The sequence below is a fragment of the Rhipicephalus microplus genome, unplaced genomic scaffold (genome assembly GCF_043290135.1).
Source record: "Rhipicephalus microplus isolate Deutch F79 unplaced genomic scaffold, USDA_Rmic scaffold_62, whole genome shotgun sequence".
NCBI classification, from domain to species: Eukaryota; Metazoa; Arthropoda; class Arachnida; order Ixodida; family Ixodidae; genus Rhipicephalus; species Rhipicephalus microplus.
Genome location: NW_027464635.1, coordinates 1,051,494 through 1,066,257, shown reverse-complemented (window position 1 = coordinate 1,066,257; position 14,764 = coordinate 1,051,494). Strand labels below are relative to the sequence as shown.

The window sequence follows — 14,764 nt, the reverse complement described above, 5'->3', positions numbered from 1 at the left end:
AAGTTTAGTTCGAAATACTTCTGATGGTGTCACTGCCTGAACAAGGCGCTGCGCAGGCGCCGTGGCTTAGTTGGTTAAACCGCCTGTCTAGTAAACAGGAGATCGTGAGTGCGAATCTCACCGGTGCCTCGAGAGTCAAGACTAACGTCTCTCTAATTTTTTTGTTTTCGAAGTTTAGTTCGAAATACTTCTGATGGTGTCACTGCCTGAACATGACGCTGCACAGGTGCCGTGGCTTAGTTAGTTAAAGCGCCTGTCTAGAAAACAGGAGATCGTGAGTTCGGATCTGACCGGTGCCTCGGGAGTCAAGACTGACGTCTCTCTAGTTTCTTGTTTTCGAACATTCATGACTTTTTTGCGCAAACACGTACACGGACTCAAGGAAAAGAGGCAAACAACACGGGCGCCCGTGTTGTTTGCCTCTTTTCCTTGTGTCCGTGGACGTGTTTGCGCAAAGAAGCCATGATCGAGTACGAACTCGCCCAACTTTCAGTACTTTTGTTTTCGAAGTTTAGTTCGAAATACTTCTGATGGTGTCACTGCCTGACCAAAACGCTGCGCAGGCGCCGTGGCTTCGTTAGTTGAAGCGCCTGTCTAGTAAACAGGAGATCGTGAGTTCGAATCTCACCGGGGCCTCGAGAGTCAAGACAAACCTCTCTCTAGTTTTTTTGTTTTCAAAGTTTAGTTCGAAATATTTCTGATGGTGCCACTGCCTGAACAAGACGCTGCACAAGCGCTGCGGCTTAGTTGGTTAGAGCGCCTGTCTAGTAAACAGCAGATCGTGAGTTCGAATCTCACCGGTGCCTCAAGAGTCAAGAAAAACGTCTCTCTAGTTTTTTGTTTTCGAAGTTCAGTTCGAAATGCTTCTGATGGTGTCACTGCCTGAACAAGACGCTGCACAGGCACCGTGGCTTAGTTAGTTGAAGCGCCTGTCTAGTAAACCGGAGATCGTGAGTTCGAATCTCACCGGCACCTCGAGAGTCAAGACAAACGTCTCTCTAGTTTTTTTGTTTTCGAAGTTTAGTTCGAAATACTTCTGATGGTGTCACTGCCTGAACAAGAATTTGAGCAGGTGCCGTGGCTTAGTTGGTTAAAGCGCCTGTCTAGTAAACAGGATATCATGAGTTTGAATCTCACCGGTGCCTCGAGAGTAAAGACAATTTTCTCTCTAGTTTTCGGTTTTCGAAGTTTTGTTCGAAATAATTCTGATGGTGTCATTGCCTGAACAAGACGCTGTGCAGGCGCTGTGGCTTAGTTAGTTAAAGCGCCTGTCTAGTGCAAGGAAGATCGTGAGTTCGAATCTCACCTGTGCCTCGAGAGTCAAGACAAGCGTGTCTCAAGTTTTTTGTTTTCGAAGTTTAGTTCGAAATACTTCTGATGGTGTCACTGGCTGAACAAGGCGCTGCGCAGGCGCCGTGGCTCAGTTAGTTAAAGCGCCTGTCTAGTAAACAAGAGATCGTGAGTTCGAATCTCACCGGTGCCTCGAGAGTCAAGACAAACGGCTCTCTAGTTTTTTTGTTTTCGAAGTTTAGTTAGAAATAATTCTGATGGTGTCACTGCCTGAACAAGACGCTGTGCAGTCGCCGTGGCTTAGTTGGTTAAAGCGCATGTCTAGTAAACAGGAGATCATTTGTTCGAGTCTCACACGTGCCTCGAGAGTGAAGACGTCTCTCTAGTTTTTTTTTGTTTTCGAAGTATTGTTCGAAATACTTCTGATGGTGTCTCTACCACAAGACGCTGCGCAGGCGCCGTGGCTTATTTGGTTAAAGCGCCTGTCTAGTAAACCGGAGATTGTGAGTTCGAATCTCACCGGTGCCTCGAGAGTCAAGACAAACGTCTCTCAATTTTTTTGTTTTCGAAGTTTAGTTAGAAATACTTCTGATGGTGTCACTGCCAGAACAAGACGCTGCGCAGGCGCCGTGGCTTAGTTGGTTAAAGCGCCTGTCTAGTAAACAGGAGATCATGAGTTCGAGTCTCACCGGTGCCTCGAGAGTCAAGACAAACGTCTCTCTAGTTTTTTGTTTTCGAATTTAGTTCGAAATAATTCTGATGGTGTCACTGCCTGAACAAGACGCTGCGCAGGCGCTGTGGCTTAGTTAGTTAAAGCGCCTGTCTAGTAAGAGGAAGATCCTGAGTTCGAATCTCACCTGTGCCTCGAGAGTCAAGACAAACGTCTTTAAGTTTTTTGTTTTTGAAGTATAATTTAAAATGCTTCTAATGGTGTCACTGCCTGAAGAAGATTCTGCGCAGTCACCGTGTCTTAGTTCGTTATCTCACCTGTCTAGTAAACAGGAGATAGTGAGCTCGAATCTCGCCAGTACCTCGAGAGACAAGACAAATTTCTCTGTAATTTCTCTGTCCAGTAAACAGGAGATCGTGAGTTCGAATCTCACCGGTGCCTCGAGAGTCAAGACTAACGTCTCTCTAGTTTTTTTGTTTTCGAAGTTTAGTTCGAAATACTTCTGATGGTGTCACTGCCTGAACAAGAGGCTGCGCAGGTGTCGTGGCTTAGTTAGTTAAAGCGCCTGTCTAGTAAACAGGAGATAATGGATTCGAATCTCACCGGTGCCTCGAGAGTCAAGACAAACGTCTCTCTAGTTTTTTTTGTTTTCGAAGTTTAGTTCGAAATACCTCTGATGGTGTCACTGCCTGAACAAGACGCTGCGCAGGCGCCGTGGCTTAGTTGGTTGAAGCGCCTGTCTAGTAAACAAAAAATCGTGAGTTCGAATCTCACCGGTGCTTCGGGAGCCAAGGCTAACATCTCTCCAGTTTTTTGTTTTCGAAGTTAAGTTCGAAATACTTCTGATGGTGTCACTGCCTGAACAAGACGCTGCGCAGGCGCCGTGGCTTAGTTAGATAAAGCGCCTGTCTAGTAATTAGGAGATCGTGAGTTCGAATCTCACTGGTTCCTCCAGAGTCAAGACAAACGTCTCTCTAGTTTTTTGTTTTCGAAGTTTAGTTCGAAATACTTCTGATGGTGTCACTGCCTGAACAAGACGCTGCGCAGGCGCCGTGGCTTAGTTGGTTAAAGTGCCTGTCTAGTAAACAGGAGATCGTGAGTTCGAATCTCACCGGTGCCTCGAGAGTCAAGACAAACATCTCTCTAGTTTTTTTGTTTTCGAAGTTAGAAATACTTCTGATGGTGTCACTGCCTGAAAAAGGCGCTGCGCAGGCGCCGTGGCTTAGTTGGTTAAACCGCCTGTCTAGTAAACAGGAGATCGTGAGTTCGAATCTCACCGGTGCCTCGAGAGTGAAGACTAACGTCTCTCTAATTTTTTTGTTTTCGAAGTTTAGTTCGAAATACTTCTGATGGTGTCACTGCCTGAACATGACGCTGCACAGGTGCCGTGGCTTAGTTAGTTAAAGCGCCTGTCTAGAAAACAGGAGATCGTGAGTTCGGATCACACCGGTGCCTCGGGAGTCAAGACTGACGTCTCTCTAGTTTCTTGTTTTCGAACATTCATGACTTTTTTGCGCAAACACGTACACGGACTCAAGGAAAAGAGGCAAACAACACGGGCGCCCGTGTTGTTTGCCTCTTTTCCTTGTGTCCGTGGACGTGTTTGCGCAAAGAAGTCATGATCGAATACCAACTCGCCTATTTTTCAGTACTTTTGTTTTCGAAGTTTAGTTCGAAATACTTCTTATGGTGTCACTGCCTGAGCAAAACGCTGCGCAGGCGCCGTGGCTGAGTTAGTTAAAGCGCCTGTCTAATGAACAGGAGATCGTGAGTTCGAATCTCACCGGGGCCTCGAGAGTCAAGACAAACGTCTCTCTAGTTTTTTGTTTTCGAAGTTCAGTTCGAAATGCTTCTGATGGTGTCACTGCCTGAACAAGAATTTGAGCAGGTGCCGTGGCTTAGTTGGTTAAAGCGCCTGTCTAGTAAACAGGATATCATGAGTTTGAATCTCACCGGTGCCTCGAGAGTAAAGACAAACTTCTCTCTAGTTTTTGGTTTTCGAAGTTTAGTTCGAAATAATTCTGATGGTGTCATTGCCTGAACAAGACGATGTGCAGGCGCTGTGGCTTAGTTAGTTAAAGCGCCTGTCTAGTGCAAGGAAGATCGTGAGTTCGAATCTCACCTGTGCCTCGAGAGTCAAGACAAACGTGTCTCAAGTTTTTTGTTTTCGAAGTTTAGTTCGAAATACTTCTGATGGTGTCACTGGCTGAACAAGGCGCTGCGCAGGCGGCGTGGCTCAGTTAGTTAAAGCGCCTGTCTAGTAAACAAGAGATCGTGAGTTCGAATCTCACCGGTGCCTCGAGAGTCAAGACAAACGGCTCTCTAGTTTTTTTGTTTTCGAAGTTTAGTTAGAAATAATTCTGATGGTGTCACTGCCTGAACAAGACGCTGTGCAGGCGCCGTGGCTTAGTTGGTTAAAGCGCATGTCTAGTAAACAGGAGATCATTTGTTCGAGTCTCACCGGTGGCTCGAGAGTGAAGACTAACGTCTCTCTAGTTTTTTTTGTTTTCGAAGTATTGTTCGAAATACTTCTGATGGTGTCTATGCCTGAACAAGACGCTGCGCAGGCGCCGTGGCTTATTTGGTTAAAGCGCCTGTCTAGTAAACCGGAGATTGTGAGTTTGAATCTCAGCGGTGCCTCGAGAGTCAAGACAAACGTCTCTCTAGTTTTTTGTTTTCGAAGTTTAGTTAGAAATACTTCTGATGGTGTCACTGCCAGAACAAGACGCTGCGCAGGCGCCGTGGCTTAGTTGGTTAAAGCGCCTGTCTAGTAAACAGGAGATCATGAGTTCGAGTCTCACCGGTGCCTCGAGAGTCAAGACAAACGTCTCTCTAGTTTTTTGTTTTCGAATTTAGTTCGAAATAATTCTGATGGTGTCACTGCCTGAACAAGACGCTGCGCAGGCGCTGTGGCTTAGTTAGTTAAAGCGCCTGTCTAGTAAGAGGAAGATTCTGAGTTCGAATCTCACGTGTGCCTCGAGAGTCAAGACAAACGTCTTTAAGTTTTTTTGTTTTTGAAGTATAATTTAAAATGCTTCTAATGGTGTCACTGCCTGAAGAAGATTCTGCGCAGTCACCGTGTCTTAGTTCGTTATCTCACCTGTCTAGTAAACCGGAGATCGTGAGTTCGAATCCCACCGGTGCCTCGAGAGTCAAGACAAACATCTCTCTAGCTTTTTGTTTTCGAAGTTTAGTTTGAAATACTTCTGATGGTGTCACTGCCTGAACAACGGGCTGCGCAGGCGCCGTGGCTTAGTTGGTTAAAACGCCTGTCTAGTAAACAGAAGATTATGAGTTCGAATCTCACCGGTGCCTCGAGAGTCAAGACTAACGTCTCTCTAGTTTTTTGTTTTCGAAGTATAGTTCGAAATACTTCTAATGGTGTCACTGCCTGAACAAGACGCTGCAGGCGCCGTGGCTTAGTTGGTTAAAGCGCCCGTCTAATAAACAGGAGATCGTGAGTTCGAATCTCACCGGTGCCTCGAGAGTCAAGACTAACGTCTCTTTAGATTTTTGTTTTCGAAGTATAGTTCGAAATACTTCTGATGGTGTCACTGCCTGAACAAGACGCTGTGCAGGCGCCGTGGCTTAGTTAGTTAGAGCGCCTGTCTAGTAAACAGGAGATCGCGAGTTCGAATCTCACCGGTGCCTCGAGAGTCAAGACTAACGTCTCTCTAGTTTTTTTTTGTTTTCGAAGTTTAGTTCGAAATGTTTCTGATGGTGCCACTGCCTGAACAAGAGGCTGCGCAGGCGCCGTGGCTTAGTTGGTTAAAGCGCCTGTCTAGTAAACAGGAGATCATGAGTTCGAATCTCACCGGTGCCTCGAGAGTCAACACAAACGTCTCTCTAGTTTTTTTGTTTTCGAAGTATAGTTCGAAATACTTCTGATGGTGTCACTGCCTGACCAAGACGCTGCAGGCGCCGTGGCTTAGTTAGTTAATGCGCCTGTCTGGTAAACAAGAGATCGTGAGTTCGAATCTCGCCGGTGCCTCGGGAGTCAAGACTGACGTCTCTCTGGTTTTTGTTTTCGAACATTCATGACTTTTTTGTGCAAACACGTACACGGACAAAAGGAAAAGAGGCAAACAACACAGGCACCCGTGTTGTTTGCCTCTTTTCCTTGTGTCCGTGTACGTCTTTGCGCAAAGAAGTCATGATCGAGTACCAACTCGCCCAACTTTCAGTACTTTTGTTTTCGAAGTTTAGTTCGAAATACTTCTGATGGTGTCACTGCCTGAACCATACGCTGCGTAGGCGCCGTGGCTTAGTTAGTTAAAGCGCCTGTCTAGTAAACAGGAGATCGTGAGTTGGAATCTCACCGGTGCCTCGGGAGTCAAGACTAACGTCTCTCTAGTTTTTTTGTTTTCGAACATTCATGACTTCTTTGCGCAAACACGTACACGGACACAAGGAAAAGAGGCAGACAACACGGGCGCCTGTGTTGTTTGCCTCTTTTCCTTGTGTCCGTGTACGTGTTTGCGCAAAGAAGCCATGATCGAGTACGAACTCGCCCAACTTTCAGTACTTTTGTTTTCGAAGTTTAGTTCGAAATACTTCTGATGGTGTCACTGCCTGACCAAAACGCTGCGCAGGCGCCGTGGCTTCGTTAGTTGAAGCGCCTGTCTAGTAAACAGGAGATCGTGAGTTCGAATCTCACCGGGGCCTCGAGAGTCAAGACAAACCTCTCTCTAGTTTTTTTGTTTTCAAAGTTTAGTTCGAAATATTTCTGATGGTGCCACTGCCTGAACAAGACGCTGCGCAGGCACCGTGGCTTGGTTAGTTGAAGCGCCTGTCTAGTAAACCGGAGATCGTGAGTTCGAATCTCACCGGCACCTCGAGAGTCAAGACAAACGTCTCTCTAGTTTTTTTGTTTTCGAAGTCTAGTTCGAAATACTTCTGATGGTGTCATTGCCTGAACAATACGCTGTGCAGGCGCTGTGGCTTAGTTAGTTAAAGCGCCTGTCTAGTGCAAGGAAGATCGTGAGTTCGAATCTCACCTGTGCCTCGAGAGTCAAGACAAGCGTGTCTCAAGTTTTTTGTTTTCGAAGTTTAGTTCGAAATACTTCTGATGGTGTCACTGGCTGAACAAGGCGCTGCGCAGGCGCCGTGGCTTAGTTAGTTAAAGCGCCTGTCTAGTAAACAGGAGATAATGGATTCGAATCTCACCGGTGCCTCGAGAGTCAAGACAAACGTCTCTCTAGTTTTTTTTGTTTTCGAAGTTTAGTTCGAAATACTTCTGATGGTGTCACTGCCTGAACAAGACGCTGCGCAGGCGCCGTGGCTTAGTTGGTTAAAGCGCCTGCCTAGTAAACAAGAGATCGTGAGTTCGAATCTCACCGGTGCCTCGAGAGTCAAGACTAACGTCTCTCTAGTTTTTTTTGTTTTCGAAGTTTAGTTCGAAATACTTCTGATGGTGTCACTGCCTGAACAAGAGGCTGTGCAGGTGTCGTGGCTTAGTTAGTTAAAGCGCCTGTCTAGTAAACAGGAGATAATGGATTCGAATCTCACCGGTGCCTCGAGAGTCAAGACAAACGTCTCTCTAGTTTTTTTTGTTTTCGAAGTTTAGTTCGAAATACTTCTGATGGTGTCACTGCCTGAACAAGACGCTGCGCAGGCGCCGTGGCTTAGTTGGTTAAAGCGCCTGCCTAGTAAACAAGAGATCGTGAGTTCGAATCTCACCGGTGCTTCGAGAGTAAAGACAAACGTCTCTCTAGTTTTTTGTTTTCGAATTTATTTCGAAATAATTCTGATGGTGTCACTGCCTGAACAAGACGCTGCGCAGGCGCTGTGGCTTAGTTAGTTAAAGCGCCTGTCTAGTAAGAGGAAGATCCTGAGTTCGAATCTCACCTGTGCCTCGAGAGTCAAGACAAACGTCTTTAAGTTTTTTTTGTTTTTGAAGTATAATTTAAAATTCTTCTAATGGTGTCACTGTCTGAAGAAGATTCTGCGCAGTCACCGTGTCTTAGTTCGTTATCTCACCTGTCTAGTAAACAGGAGATAGTGAGCTCGAATCTCACCAGTACCTCGAGAGACAAGACAAATTTCTCTGTAATTTTTTGTTTTCGAAGTTTAGTTCGAAATACTTCTGATGGTGTCACTGCCTGAACAACAGGCTGCGCAGGCGCCGTGGCTTAGTTAGTTAAAGCGCCTGTCTAGTAAACAGGAGGTCCTGAGTTCGAATCTCACCGGTGCCTCCTGAGTCAAGACTAACGTCTCCCTAGTTTTTTGTTTTCGAACATTCATGACTTCTTTGCGCAAACACGTACACGGACACAAGGAAAAGAGGCAAACAACACGGGCGCCCGTGTTGTTTGCCTCTTTTCCTTGTGTCCGTGTACGTGTTTGCGCAAAGAAGTCATGATCAAGTACGAACTCGCCCAACTTTCAGTACTTTTGTTTTCGAAGTTTAGTTCGAAATATTTCTGATGGTGTCACTGCCTGAACAAGACGCTGCGCAGGCGCCGTGGCTTATTTGATTAAAGCGCCTGTCTAGTAAACCGGAGATCGTGAGTTCGAATCCCACCGGTGCCTCGAGAGTCAAGACAAACATCTCTCTGGCTTTTTGTTTTCGAAGTTTGGTTCGAAATACTTCTGATGGTGTCACTGCCTGAACAACAGGCTTCGCAGGCGCCGTGGCTTAGTTGGTTAAAGCGCCTGTCTAGTAAACAGGAGATCATGAGTTCGAATCTCACCGGTGCCTCGAGAGTCAAGACTAACGTCTCTCTAGATTTTTGTTTTCGAAGTATAGTTCGAAATACGTCTGATGGTGTCACTGCCTGAACAAGACGCTGTGCAGGCGCCGTGGCTTAGTTAGTTAAAGCGCCTGTCCAGTAAACAGGAGATCGTGAGTTCGAATCTCACCGGTGCCTCGAGAGTCAAGACTAACGTCTCTCTAGTTTTTTTTGTTTTCGAAGTTTAGTTCGAAATACTTCTGATGGTGTCACTGCCTGAACAAGAGGCTGTGCAGGTGTCGTGGCTTAGTTAGTTAAAGCGCCTGTCTAGTAAACAGGAGATAATGGATTCGAATCTCACCGGTGCCTCGAGAGTCAAGACAAACGTCTCTCTAGTTTTTTTTGTTTTCGAAGTTTAGTTCGAAATACTTCTGATGGTGTCACTGCCTGAACAAGACGCTGCGCAGGCGCCGTGGCTTAGTTGGTTAAAGCGCCTGCCTAGTAAACAAGAGATCGTGAGTTCGAATCTCACCGGTGCTTCGAGAGTAAAGACAAACGTCTCTCTAGTTTTTGTTTTCGAAGTTTAGTTCGAAATACTTCTGATGGTGTCACTGCCTGAGAGAGACGCTGCGCGGGCGCCGTGGCTTAGTTGGTTAAAGCGCCTGTCTAGTAAACAGGAGATCATGAGTTCGAATCTCACCTGTGCCTCGAGAGTCAAGACAAACGTCTCTCAAGTTTTTTGTTTTCGAAGTTTAGTTCGAAATACTTCTGATGGTGTCACTGACTGAACCATACGCGGCGTAGGCGCCGTGGCTTAGTTAGTTAAAGCGCCTGTCTAGTAAACAGGAGATCGTGAGTTCGAATCTCACCTGTGCCTCGAGAGTCAAGACAAACGTCTTTAAGTTTTTTTTGTTTTTGAAGTATAATTTAAAATTCTTCTAATGGTGTCACTGTCTGAAGAAGATTCTGCGCAGTCACCGTGTCTTAGTTCGTTATCTCACCTGTCTAGTAAACAGGAGATAGTGAGCTCGAATCTCACCAGTACCTCGAGAGACAAGACAAATTTCTCTGTAATTTTTTGTTTTCGAAGTTTAGTTCGAAATACTTCTGATGGTGTCACTGCCTGAACAACAGGCTGCGCAGGCGCCGTGGCTTAGTTAGTTAAAGCGCCTGTCTAGTAAACAGGAGGTCCTGAGTTCGAATCTCACCGGTGCCTCGTGAGTCAAGACTAACGTCTCCCTAGTTTTTTGTTTTCGAACATTCATGACTTCTTTGCGCAAACACGTACACGGACACAAGGAAAAGAGGCAAACAACACGGGCGCCCGTGTTGTTTGCCTCTTTTCCTTGTGTCCGTTTACGTGTTTGCGCAAAGAAGTCATGATCAAGTACGAACTCGCCCAACTTTCAGTACTTTTGTTTTCGAAGTTTAGTTCGAAATACTTCTGATGGTGTCACTGCCTGAACAAGACGCTGCGCAGGCGCCGTGGCTTATTTGATTAAAGCGCCTGTCTAGTAAACCGGAGATCGTGAGTTCGAATCCCACCGGTGCCTCGAGAGTCAAGACAAACATCTCTCTGGCTTTTTGTTTTCGAAGTTTGGTTCGAAATACTTCTGATGGTGTCACTGCCTGAACAACAGGCTTCGCAGGCGCCGTGGCTTAGTTGGTTAAAGCGCCTGTCTAGTAAACAGGAGATCATGAGTTCGAATCTCACCGGTGCCTCGAGAGTCAAGACTAACGTCTCTCTAGATTTTTGTTTTCGAAGTATAGTTCGAAATACGTCTGATGGTGTCACTGCCTGAACAAGACGCTGTGCAGGCGCCGTGGCTTAGTTAGTTAAAGCGCCTGTCCAGTAAACAGGAGATCGTGAGTTCGAATCTCACCGGTGCCTCGAGAGTTAAGACTAACGTCTCTCTAGTTTTTTTTGTTTTCGAAGTTTAGTTCGAAATACTTCTGATGGTGTCACTGCCTGAACAAGAGGCTGTGCAGGTGTCGTGGCTTAGTTAGTTAAAGCGCCTGTCTAGTAAACAGGAGATAATGGATTCGAATCTCACCGGTGCCTCGAGAGTCAAGACAAACGTCTCTCTAGTTTTTTTTGTTTTCGAAGTTTAGTTCGAAATACTTCTGATGGTGTCACTGCCTGAACAAGACGCTGCGCAGGCGCCGTGGCTTAGTTGGTTAAAGCGCCTGCCTAGTAAACAAGAGATCGTGAGTTCGAATCTCACCGGTGCTTCGAGAGTAAAGACAAACGTCTCTCTAGTTTTTGTTTTCGAAGTTTAGTTCGAAATACTTCTGATGGTGTCACTGCCTGAGAGAGACGCTGCGCGGGCGCCGTGGCTTAGTTGGTTAAAGCGCCTGTCTAGTAAACAGGAGATCATGAGTTCGAATCTCACCTGTGCCTCGAGAGTCAAGACAAACGTCTCTCAAGTTTTTTGTTTTCGAAGTTTAGTTCGAAATACTTCTGATGGTGTCACTGACTGAACCATACGCGGCGTAGGCGCCGTGGCTTAGTTAGTTAAAGCGCCTGTCTAGTAAACAGGAGATCGTGAGTTGGAATCTCACCGGTGCCTCGGGAGTCAAGACTAACGTCTCTCTAGTTTTTTTGTTTTCGAACATTCATGACTTTTTTGCGCAAACACGTACACGGACACAAGGAAAAGAGGCAGACAACACGGGCGCTTGTGTTGTTTGCCTCTTTTCCTTGTGTCCGTGTACGTGTTTGCGCAAAGAAGCCATGATCGAGTACGAACTCGCCCAACTTTCAGTACTTTTGTTTTCGAAGTTTAGTTCGAAATACTTCTGATGGTGTCACTGCCTGACCAAAACGCTGCGCAGGCGCCGTGGCTTCGTTAGTTGAAGCGCCTGTCTAGTAAACAGGAGATCGTGAGTTCAAATCTCACCGGGGCCTCGAGAGTCAAGACAAACCTCTCTCTAGTTTTTTTGTTTTCAAAGTTTAGTTCGAAATATTTCTGATGGTGCCACTGCCTCAACAAGAATTTGAGCAGGTGCCGTGGCTTAGTTGGTTAAAGCGCCTGTCTAGTAAACAGGATATCATGAGTTTGAATCTCACCGGTGCCTCGAGAGTAAAGACAAACTTCTCTCTAGTTTTTGGTTTTCGAAGTTTAGTTCGAAATAATTCTGATGGTGTCATTGCCTGAACAAGACGCTGTGCAGGCGCTGTGGCTTAGTTAGTTAAAGCGCCTGTCTAGTGCAAGGAAGATCGTGAGTTCGAATCTCACCTGTGCCTCGAGAGTCAAGACAAACGTCTCTCTAGTTTTTTGTTTTCGAAGTTCAGTTCGAAATGCTTCTGATGGTGTCACTGCCTGAACAAGACGCTGCGCAGGCACCGTGGCTTAGTTAGTTGAAGCGCCTGTCTAGTAAACCGGAGATCGTGAGTTCGAATCTCACCGGCACCTCGAGAGTCAAGACAAACGTCTCTCTAGTTTTTTTGTTTTCGAAGTTTAGTTCGAAATACTTCTGATGGTGTCACTGCCTGAACAAGAATTTGAGCAGGTGCCGTGGCTTAGTTGGTTAAAGCGCCTGTCTAGTAAACAGGATATCATGAGTTTGAATCTCACCGGTGCCTCGAGAGTAAAGACAAACTTCTCTCTAGTTTTTGGTTTTCGAAGTTTAGTTCGAAATAATTCTGATGGTGTCATTGCCTGAACAAGACGCTGTGCAGGCGCTGTGGCTCAGTTAGTTAAAGCGCCTGTCTAGTGCAAGGAAGATCGTGAGTTCGAATCTCACCTGTGCCTCGAGAGTCAAGACAAACGTGTCTCAAGTTTTTTGTTTTCGAAGTTTAGTTCGAAATACTTCTGATGGTTTCACTGGCTGAACAAGGCGCTGCGCAGGCGCCGTGGCTCAGTTAGTTAAAGCGCCTGTCTAGTAAACAAGAGATCGTGAGTTCGAATCTCACCGGTGCCTCGAGAGTCAAGACAAACGGCTCTCTAGTTTTTTTGTTTTCGAAGTTTAGTTAGAAATAATTCTGATGGTGTCACTGCCTGAACAAGACGCTGTGCAGGCGCCGTGGCTTAGTTGGTTAAAGCGCCTGTCCAGTAAGCAGGAGATCGTGAGTTCGAATCTCACCGGTGCTTCGGGAGTCAAGACTAACATCTCTCCAGTTTTTTGTTTTCGAAGTTAAGTTCGAAATACTTCTCATGGTGTCACTGCCTGAACAAGACGCTGCGCAGGCGCCGTGGCTTAGTTAGATAAAGCGCCTGTCTAGTAATTAGGAGATCGTGCGTTCGAATCTCACTGGTTCCTCCAGAGTCAAGACAAACGTCTCTCTAGTTTTTTGTTTTCGAAGTTTAGTTCGAAATTCTTCTGATGGTGTCACTGCCTGAACAAGACGCTGCGCAGGCGCCGTGGCTTAGTTGGTTAAAGTGCCTGTCTAGTAAACAGGAGATCGTGAGTTCCAATCTCACCGGTGCCTCGAGAGTCAAGACAAACATCTCTCTAGTTTTTTTGTTTTCGAAGTTTAGTTAGAAATACTTCTGATGGTGTCACTGCCTGAACAAGGCGCTGCGCAGGCGCCGTGGCTTAGTTGGTTAAACCGCCTGTCTAGTAAACAGGAGATCGTGAGTTCGAATCTCACCAGTGCCTCGAGAGTCAAGACTAACGTCTCTCTAGATTTTTGTTTTCGAAGTATATTTCGAAATACTTCTGATGGTGTCACTGCCTGAACAAGACGCTGTGCAGGCGCCGTGGCTTAGTTAGTTAAAGCGCCTGTCCAGTAAACAGGAGATCGTGAGTTCGAATCTCACCGGTGCCTCGAGAGTCAAGACTAACGTCTCTCTAGTTTTTTTGTTTTCGAAGTTTAGTTCGAAATACTTCTGATGGTGTCACTGCCTGAACAAGAGGCTGCGTAGGTGTCGTGGCTTAGTTAGTTAAAGCGCCTGTCTAGTAAACAGGAGATAATGGATTCGAATCTCACCGGTGCCTCGAGAGTCAAGACAAACGTCTCTCTAGTTTTTTTCGTTTTCGAAGTTTAGTTCGAAATACTTCTGATGGTGTCACTGCCTGAACAAGACGCTGCGCAGGCGCCGTGGCTTAGTTGGTTGAAGCGCCTGTCTATTAAACAAAAAATCGTGAGTTCGAATCTCACCGGTGCTTCGGGAGTCAAGACTAACATCTCTCCAGTTTTTTGTTTTCGAAGTTAAGTTCGAAATACTTCTGATGGTGTCACTGCCTGAACAAGACGCTGCGCAGGCGCCGTGGCTTAGTTAGATAAAGCGCCTGTCTAGTAATTAGGAGATCGTGAGTTCGAATCTCACTGGTTCCTCCAGAGTCAAGACAAACGTCTCTCTAGTTTTTTGTTTTCGAAGTTTAGTTCGAAATACTTCTGATGGTGTCACTGCCTGAACACGACGCTGCGCAGGCGCCGTGGCTTAGTTGGTTAAACCACCTGTCTAGTAAACAGGAGATCGTGAGTTCGAATCTCACCGGTGCCTCGAGAGTCAAGACTAACGTCTCTCTAATTTTTTTGTTTTCGAAGTTTAGTTCGAAATACTTCTGATGGTGTCACTGCCTGAACATGACGCTGCACAGGTGCCGTGGCTTAGTTGGTTAAAGCGCCTGTCTAGTAAACAGGAGATTGTGAGTTCGAATTTCACCGGTGCCTCGAGAGTCAAGACAAACGTCTTTAAGTTTTTTTGTTTTTGAAGTATAATTTAAAATGCTTCTAATGGTGTCACTGCCTGAAGAAGATTCTGCGCAGTCACCGTGTCTTAGTTCGTTATCTCACCTGTCTAGTAAACAGGAGATAGTGAGCTCGAATCTCACCAGTACCTCGAGAGACAAGACAAATTCCTCTGTAATTTTTTGTTTTCGAAGTTTAGTTCGAAATACTTCTGATGGTGTCACTGCCTGAACAACAGGCTGCGCAGGCGCCGTGGCTTAGTTAGTTAAAGCGCCTGTCTAGTAAACAGGAGATCCTGAGTTCGAATCTCACCGGTGCCTCGGGAGTCAAGACTAACGTCTCCCTAGTTTTTTGTTTTCGAACATTCATGACTTCTTTGCGCAAACACGTACACGGACACAAGGAAAAGAGGCAAACAACACGGGCGCCCGTGTTGCTTGCCTCTTTTCCTTGTGTCCGTGTACGTGTTTGCGCAAAGAAGTCATGATCAACTAC

The 14,764-nt window shown here is 46.1% G+C and overlaps 18 non-coding genes across 18 annotated transcripts; all 18 read left to right on the top strand.

Annotated features, from left to right (window-relative positions):
• The first annotated feature begins 1,913 nt into the window (after window positions 1-1,913).
• TRNAT-AGU (transfer RNA threonine (anticodon AGU)) lies at window positions 1,914-1,987 on the top strand. The gene has a single exon. It is a non-coding gene; the product is annotated as a tRNA-Thr (tRNA).
• A 1,019-nt stretch (window positions 1,988-3,006) lies between these two features.
• Window positions 3,007-3,080, top strand: TRNAT-AGU (transfer RNA threonine (anticodon AGU)). Its single transcript has one exon. It is a non-coding gene; the product is annotated as a tRNA-Thr (tRNA).
• Window positions 3,081-3,171: 91 nt separating this feature from the next.
• On the top strand, window positions 3,172-3,245 carry TRNAT-AGU (transfer RNA threonine (anticodon AGU)). Its single transcript has one exon. It is a non-coding gene; the product is annotated as a tRNA-Thr (tRNA).
• Window positions 3,246-3,678: 433 nt separating this feature from the next.
• TRNAI-AAU (transfer RNA isoleucine (anticodon AAU)) lies at window positions 3,679-3,752 on the top strand. Its single transcript has one exon. It is a non-coding gene; the product is annotated as a tRNA-Ile (tRNA).
• A 943-nt stretch (window positions 3,753-4,695) lies between these two features.
• On the top strand, window positions 4,696-4,769 carry TRNAT-AGU (transfer RNA threonine (anticodon AGU)). The gene has a single exon. It is a non-coding gene; the product is annotated as a tRNA-Thr (tRNA).
• A 599-nt stretch (window positions 4,770-5,368) lies between these two features.
• TRNAI-AAU (transfer RNA isoleucine (anticodon AAU)) lies at window positions 5,369-5,442 on the top strand. The gene has a single exon. It is a non-coding gene; the product is annotated as a tRNA-Ile (tRNA).
• A 267-nt stretch (window positions 5,443-5,709) lies between these two features.
• TRNAT-AGU (transfer RNA threonine (anticodon AGU)) lies at window positions 5,710-5,783 on the top strand. The gene has a single exon. It is a non-coding gene; the product is annotated as a tRNA-Thr (tRNA).
• A 1,448-nt stretch (window positions 5,784-7,231) lies between these two features.
• Window positions 7,232-7,305, top strand: TRNAT-AGU (transfer RNA threonine (anticodon AGU)). Its single transcript has one exon. It is a non-coding gene; the product is annotated as a tRNA-Thr (tRNA).
• Window positions 7,306-8,080: 775 nt separating this feature from the next.
• TRNAT-AGU (transfer RNA threonine (anticodon AGU)) lies at window positions 8,081-8,154 on the top strand. The gene has a single exon. It is a non-coding gene; the product is annotated as a tRNA-Thr (tRNA).
• A 432-nt stretch (window positions 8,155-8,586) lies between these two features.
• TRNAT-AGU (transfer RNA threonine (anticodon AGU)) lies at window positions 8,587-8,660 on the top strand. Its single transcript has one exon. It is a non-coding gene; the product is annotated as a tRNA-Thr (tRNA).
• A 95-nt stretch (window positions 8,661-8,755) lies between these two features.
• Window positions 8,756-8,829, top strand: TRNAT-AGU (transfer RNA threonine (anticodon AGU)). Its single transcript has one exon. It is a non-coding gene; the product is annotated as a tRNA-Thr (tRNA).
• Window positions 8,830-9,773: 944 nt separating this feature from the next.
• On the top strand, window positions 9,774-9,847 carry TRNAT-AGU (transfer RNA threonine (anticodon AGU)). The gene has a single exon. It is a non-coding gene; the product is annotated as a tRNA-Thr (tRNA).
• A 432-nt stretch (window positions 9,848-10,279) lies between these two features.
• Window positions 10,280-10,353, top strand: TRNAT-AGU (transfer RNA threonine (anticodon AGU)). The gene has a single exon. It is a non-coding gene; the product is annotated as a tRNA-Thr (tRNA).
• Window positions 10,354-10,448: 95 nt separating this feature from the next.
• On the top strand, window positions 10,449-10,522 carry TRNAT-AGU (transfer RNA threonine (anticodon AGU)). Its single transcript has one exon. It is a non-coding gene; the product is annotated as a tRNA-Thr (tRNA).
• A 2,129-nt stretch (window positions 10,523-12,651) lies between these two features.
• Window positions 12,652-12,725, top strand: TRNAT-AGU (transfer RNA threonine (anticodon AGU)). Its single transcript has one exon. It is a non-coding gene; the product is annotated as a tRNA-Thr (tRNA).
• Window positions 12,726-12,989: 264 nt separating this feature from the next.
• TRNAT-AGU (transfer RNA threonine (anticodon AGU)) lies at window positions 12,990-13,063 on the top strand. Its single transcript has one exon. It is a non-coding gene; the product is annotated as a tRNA-Thr (tRNA).
• Window positions 13,064-13,328: 265 nt separating this feature from the next.
• Window positions 13,329-13,402, top strand: TRNAT-AGU (transfer RNA threonine (anticodon AGU)). Its single transcript has one exon. It is a non-coding gene; the product is annotated as a tRNA-Thr (tRNA).
• Window positions 13,403-14,007: 605 nt separating this feature from the next.
• Window positions 14,008-14,081, top strand: TRNAT-AGU (transfer RNA threonine (anticodon AGU)). Its single transcript has one exon. It is a non-coding gene; the product is annotated as a tRNA-Thr (tRNA).
• The last annotated feature ends 683 nt before the right edge of the window (window positions 14,082-14,764 follow it).